Source organism: Pimephales promelas, chromosome 2, assembly GCF_988280905.1.
Source record: "Pimephales promelas chromosome 2, fPimPro1.hap1.1, whole genome shotgun sequence".
Classification (NCBI taxonomy): domain Eukaryota; kingdom Metazoa; phylum Chordata; class Actinopteri; order Cypriniformes; family Leuciscidae; genus Pimephales; species Pimephales promelas.
The window spans coordinates 3,942,903-3,949,410 of record NC_142770.1 but is presented as its reverse complement, the minus strand read 5'-3'; the positions used below and the strand labels follow the sequence as shown (position 1 = coordinate 3,949,410).

Below are 6,508 nucleotides of genomic sequence, written 5' to 3'. Positions count from 1 at the left end.
TTTGAAATGAAAAAAGGAATTGCAAGAAGGTCAGAATGTAATTCTCATTAGTCGAAGAGAAATTTTGTTCAATACCAGCGACATGTATTCGTATTAAACCGTTTCGGTTCGAGTCTTCCGGTTCGGTACGCATAAAAATCGAACAATTACTTGGACCAGCTTCAAAATGCTGTTTATGTAAATATGTTTATGTAATATATATTTCAGAACTGTTAATGGCTGGTGCACAAGCCTTTTATGAAACATGTGAATGATGGTTTAAGACCATTGCACAAATAAGTTTTTACATTTACATTTATTAATTTAGCTGACACCTTTTTCCAAAGCGACTTACAATTGCTATATATGTCAGAGGTCGCACGCCTCTGGAGCAACTAGGGGTAAAGTGTCTTGCTCAGGGACACATTGGTGCCTTACTGGATTCAAACCCAGGTCTCTCACACTCAAGGGATCTGTCTTATCACCTGCGCCATCACCACCCCTTTTAACAGCTTTTACTGTTAAACTATAGTATTTGTGTTTTATTATGTTACATATTTTTAGATGAGTATTGTAGGAGCGTTAATTGTTTTCTATTTATTATTGGTTATACACTGTCACGTGGGCACAGGTGATCACTTCCGTTTTCTTTATTATTTCCTTTGTTGAATTGTTTGATGCTGTGTTTGGAAGGGGCGAGTGGCGGGAGCCTACTTTCTGTTGACCGCATTGCGATTCAATGAATCATGTGTGATGCCAAATGTGTGATGCCAAAAATAAAGGTGAAATCAAGTAAAGATCTTCGGTCTATTGTTTTGGTAACGATATGAGCAATGAGTGCAAGCGAGTCAGGAGTCATCCCGCTTCAGAGCCTCTGCGTGGCTATTGGATGCCGCGAACAAATATCTTCATTGAAATGTGTAAAAGTGATTTTTTTTTTTAATTCTTATTTTTAAGAAGTAAAATGCAACATTCTACCTTTTGTAAAGGATTTGAGATGTTTAGGTTTTTACTGCCGAGTTTGAGCTGGAGTGATGGACATCTGTGAGGCTTTCAAGGTAAAAATACACTCCTTCATCATCTTCCTTTTCTGTTGTGGTTTTTAAAGCATGTTGTGATGTGCTGTATTTAACTTCATATTGTTATTGTGTTTTCCTGTTTCTGTTGTAGAATATCACTGTGTGCTGGAAATGATCTTTTGCACTTGAACAGGTAAAGTATATTTGACTCTAGTTTAAATCTGTTTGTCTGAACAATGGAAAATATTTCTAATGGTGTAAATCTCTTTTTCTCAGGGCCGTTTCCAGAGTCAGCTGATCAAAGTGCCCAGCAACTGCCTTATAATAGATCCATCCAAAGCATTTCACTACAGGTTGTACTGTATATGATTGTGTATGAGACCAAGATGAAATTGGACTTGCAAACTGAACGGTTCCTGCTTTTGGTAGAATAATAGCATTTATTAATGTCATCATGGTGCCTATTTTTAAATGAATAATTTCCATACTGTAACACGGCCTCAGTAAGAGAGATCAAAGATCTTTAGATTATTTCTATAATTTTAAGAAACTTAAAGTACTGAACAAAAAAAAGCCAAACTGTACCATCACTGTAACAGATGTATGGTTATATAAATATGTTTTATGATGTTATGTTGTAAAATAGCCAGTTATGGCATTATGTTTTATTGTTGTTTATTAATTGCTGTGTGATTTAATGTGCCTAATAACATCTTGCCAATGGACCACAGTTGAATATTACCCTGCTGGCTAACACTGGCACATATGGAGAAATGTTCATTAATGTGCACTGTCTTAAAATAAAGAAATGAAATGAAATTCAGCATTAGCAAAGGTAAACGTGTATGCATTATTTTCATACAATGGAAAGGAAACTGGAAAATCTGTACATTTATATTCTAGATGCCATTTAAAGCAGATCTGATTCACTTATAACAGAATCTGTGAATTTGTCATGATTGCAGAGTTTTTTTTTTTCTCAGAATTAACTGAGTTAAGCTAAAGCTGAATCATTTAAAAGCCCTTCAACCACATGCAGACACACACTGAAAATAACCACACACTTCCAGTGATACCTTCTTCATGCAGAACCTGTTTGTCCATCAACAGATCAAAACACGTTCACATGAGACGTATAGATGAGTGTTTTGCACTGAAGATGCACACACACACACACACACACAGTCTCAAGTAGTTTTGAGACTTTAGCAGTCAAACATGAAAATGATAAATTGGACCATAAAACAGATAATTAATAAAAGTCCTTGTATTACAAAGCAACTTGTGAGACTACACTGGACATAAAATACACACAGACGTGAACTGTAATGTTTATGGTTATTTTGTGCATGATAAGTGAGATGTGTGTGCCGAATACACACTGCCGACAGATGTAGCAGATCTAACTAAATTTCTGTTTGTAATATTGGAAATATAAAATTTAGGACATATTAAATATTTATTAGCAAAACCTGTATAAAAACTGATGGTCCAGTGTCTTCACTAGTTGTGATCACATGAAGAATAGAGTTTGCAAAGTTTTTAATCATTGTGAATTATCTACGCTGGATGTAGTTGTGTCTGTAGTTTTAGTTAGTGTAATCCTCTTACACTATAGTATTTTACTGTACGTCACACTGGTGCAACGGCCCCTGATGTTTGATATGTTAATTGCTTTTTGACTCATTTATTCATTTTAAAAAGGCCTGAGTTTTGAAAAGGTTTTTATGAGCCCTACTGAGTGTATTCAGTAAAGAAGTTTCCATTATTTTCCCTGACATTTAACAGTTTAATTCGTTGACCTGTAAATTACCATTTTAAAATGATCTGGCAATACATGACAAATGCTTTTATAACTCACCTGTCAGACGGCAGCAGCACAAACAGAACAAAACAAACATTTTCTTCACCCGTTCAGTGTCTGATATAATAAAACTTTACGCTGAAAACACTCATTTTGTGTGAATCGTCCCACAACGAGTCTGACCCTCCTAGTTCAAACAAAACCTGAACCCGTATACAGCCTCTAGTTACATCTGGGTGCCACCAATCAAAACTCATTCATGGCTCCCATCATGCATTGCTGCATGAATAAATAATGATCTTGTGTTCAGAGTTGATCTGTTTGTCACCATTGCTGAGATTAGTATGTTAAGTTTTGATGTCTGTGTATGCCTATATAAAATATTTTTGTGATTTTTTTTGTTGATTTTTTTAATTTTTTATTGTTTTTCATTGGAAAGGCTGAAAATGGTATGTCCTAAAATGACCGTGCTGCTAAAATCCTTCAGGTAAATTTAACTCAGAATTTATGCTCTTGATGAGTTCAGCGATTCAAGTCAATTAATGATTGTTAAAACACAACCAACACTATCAGATCACCTTTTCTGCTTGTTCATCTGGCTGTTATAAGTCACCTACTGCAGCCGATCAAAATCTAAAGTTAATGATTTAAGGGTCAAGAACCCAGCTAAACCAAACACTGATCACCATAATGGTGACTTAATATTTCCGGTTTTCTCCTTCAGAGATTCTGCTTGTTAACATCAGGTGTCTTCAATAATGCTCAATCATCACTCAATTATTCACTTAATTATCTCATTAACTTTAACACTGCTTCAGTGTTCATTTAACACTCTGCTCAGAGTTTATATAATTCTCACTTCTCAGTGTTAATTTAACACTGGGGATTTTGCTGTGTATGAGGATACTGATGCTTCTGTTGAGGCCAGATGGGGAGGATCTCCTCTTTCTTGCTCCGTTACCAGGAAAAAGGAAGAGTCGCAAAAAGCAAACAAATCCAAAAGGGCAATCAAAACAAAAAGCAGCCAGTCCAGATCCAAAAATCCAAAGCAATCCAAATAATCTTATCTAAGACTATAATAAAGCTACTATAATTATTAATAACAATATACTATAAGTATTCTAACCTGATATATTGTAATAATATACAGCCCTAACACATATAAGGATTATTAGGAACACCTGTTCAATTTCTCATTAATGCAACCAATCACATGGCAGTTGCTTCAATGCATTTAGGGGTGTGGTCCTGGTCAAGACAATCTCCTGAACTCCAAACTGAATGTCAGAATGGGAAAGAAAGGTGATTTAAGCAGTTTTGAGCGTGGCATGGTTGTTGGTGTCTGAGTATTTCACAATCTGCTCAGTTACTGGGATTTTCATGCACAACCATTTCTAGGGTTTACAAAGAATGGTGTGAAAAGGGAAGAACATCCAGTATGTGTCAGTCCTGTGGGCAAACATGCCTTGTTGATGCGAGAGGTCAGAGGAGAATGGGCCAACTGATTCAAGCTGATAGAAGAGCAACTTTGACTGAAATAACCACTCGTTACAACCGAGGTATGCAGCAAAGCATTTGTGAAGACAAACACACACAACCTTGAGGCGGATGGGCTACAACAGCAGAAGACCGCACTCATCTCCACTACAAATAGGAAAAAGAGGCGACAATTTGCAAGAGCTCAACAAAATTGGACAGTTGAAGACTGGAAAAATGTTGCCTGGTCTGATGAGTCTCGATTTCTGTTGAGATATTCAGATGGTAGAGTCAGAATTTGGCGTAAACAGAATGAGAACATGGACCATGCGAATAATTTCAAATTGGTTTCTTGAACATGTCAATGAGTTGACTGAACTAAAATGGCCCCCAAAATCACCCGATCTCAACCCAATAGAGCATCTTTGGGATGTGGTGGACGGGAGCTTTGTGCCCTGGATGTAAGTATTCAGATTCAGTCTAGCAGAAAGACCTCCGTGGTTAAGTTCTTTATAGCAAGCAGAGACGGCAATATTTTTTTTTAAATTATTTTTAAAAAGTTTTATTGTATTTGGTTTGTTAAAGTATCCAAGATATAGTTCAATAAAAGCAGTTTATTGAAGCACCAGCAGGTGTCAGGCTTGGATCATCAAACAATGGAGAGGCTGGCTCATCTTCCAGTGTCTGCCTCCAATCAGAAATACCGTACTTTTATAATCATTTTACATGTCACACCTCTTCATTACATACACAATTTTATATGCACAATCTGTCCAATCCCAGATCTTGACCTATGTTTAACTCTTTCAGTCCTTTCACAATTGTCTTATAAGAAGCTTTGTCCTCCTTTCTCCTTCGAGCTCGGCCTCTCAGCATTCTCCTCTGTTTGCTCTGGGACAAAGCACTCAGGTAATACTTGCTTTCTCTTTACTATATGCATGCTTAATATTCGTTTTTAATATTGAATAAAACATTTTTTTCCAAATATGGCTCTCTGTGTCTTCTTTTACAGTTTTAATAAAACATTTATTTTTACAACATGTCTCTGTGTATTCTTTATAAACCCAATAAACTTTTTTTATTACAACATGTTTCTGTGTATTCTTTATGTCTTATACACAGTTTTACATATAAAACTGTATCACATAAAAGACACAACACCATATAGCCTCAAATGTAAAAAGCCCTGTAACCCCCTTTTCCCAGACAAGTTGCAAAGTTTGTTCAATGTACATATTTATGGGTGAACCTGCAAACCACAGAGTACAGTAGCTGAAAAGGTCGTATTTAACTTAAATTCCGAAGAAGTCCAAGATGTGCCGGCTAATGTTGGTTTTTATTCACCAACAAATAACACATAAGAAAAGCACGTAATAAGATAGAAAAGGCAGCTATTAAACAACAGTGAAGGTTTGTATCAAATGTATAATTTTTATATAAAATAAATACAACAATGTCCAGAGTTGTCCAGCTGGAAATCCAATGAAATCTGAGCAATGGCTGTAATTTATACCCCTGGCTGTGCCAGAAACACCTATTCCCACAAAGTCACACAGTCAATCAGAATTAAGGTTTCTACCCCAATTTAGCTTATGGCCTGGACTTTGAGCTATTCTGAAATGTTATCTAGTGGGAGTTATCCCATTTCATTCTGATGCATAGTTTCATTCTGATGGATTGCTTTTGCGTATGTGCACACAAACTATCATGCATCATGTAGCATAAAGCAAGTGCTTCATTGTCTCAGAAACACATTCAGCAAACTGCAATGCCCACTGCCTACTACCGTATTCCAACAATAACACATCAGAAAATGCTGTAATGCAAGAATTTGTTGAATGAATTAATCTATGCCTCTACGTTCTTGTTTTTTTGAGAACTTTTGAAAAGTCCAGTACTTTGTCGCCAGCATGTGAAGTTACAATGGTGGGGCATGTTCTGATATTTCAACAATAACTCATCAGAAAATGTTGTAATGCTGGATTTCGATTAATAATGGTTTTCTATACCTCTACAGTCCCCCTTTTTTTGAGAACTTTTGGAAAAATAAAGAAATGACACCTCCAGTATGCTTTGTCACTTGTCAGCACATAAAGGTGGGGCATGTTCTGGGTATCATATTTCAACAATAACACATCAGAAAATGTTGTATTGCAGAATTTCGTTTAATAATGAATTTATCTATACCTCTACGTTCCCCTTTTTTGAGAACTTTTGAAAAAAAAAAGAA

At 36.0% G+C, this 6,508-nt stretch overlaps 1 protein-coding gene across 1 annotated transcript in view; it reads left to right on the top strand.

Moving 5' to 3' along the window:
- LOC148995729 (uncharacterized) overlaps window positions 1-1,815 on the top strand; it is a 64,224-nt gene extending 62,409 nt beyond the window's left edge. The window contains exons 13-14 of the mRNA XM_089119030.1: window positions 1,150-1,191; window positions 1,275-1,815. The gene's annotated coding sequence lies outside the window, so the exon portion shown is untranslated. The remainder of the gene's footprint in view (window positions 1-1,149; window positions 1,192-1,274) is intronic.
- Window positions 1,816-6,508: the final 4,693 nt, after the last annotated feature.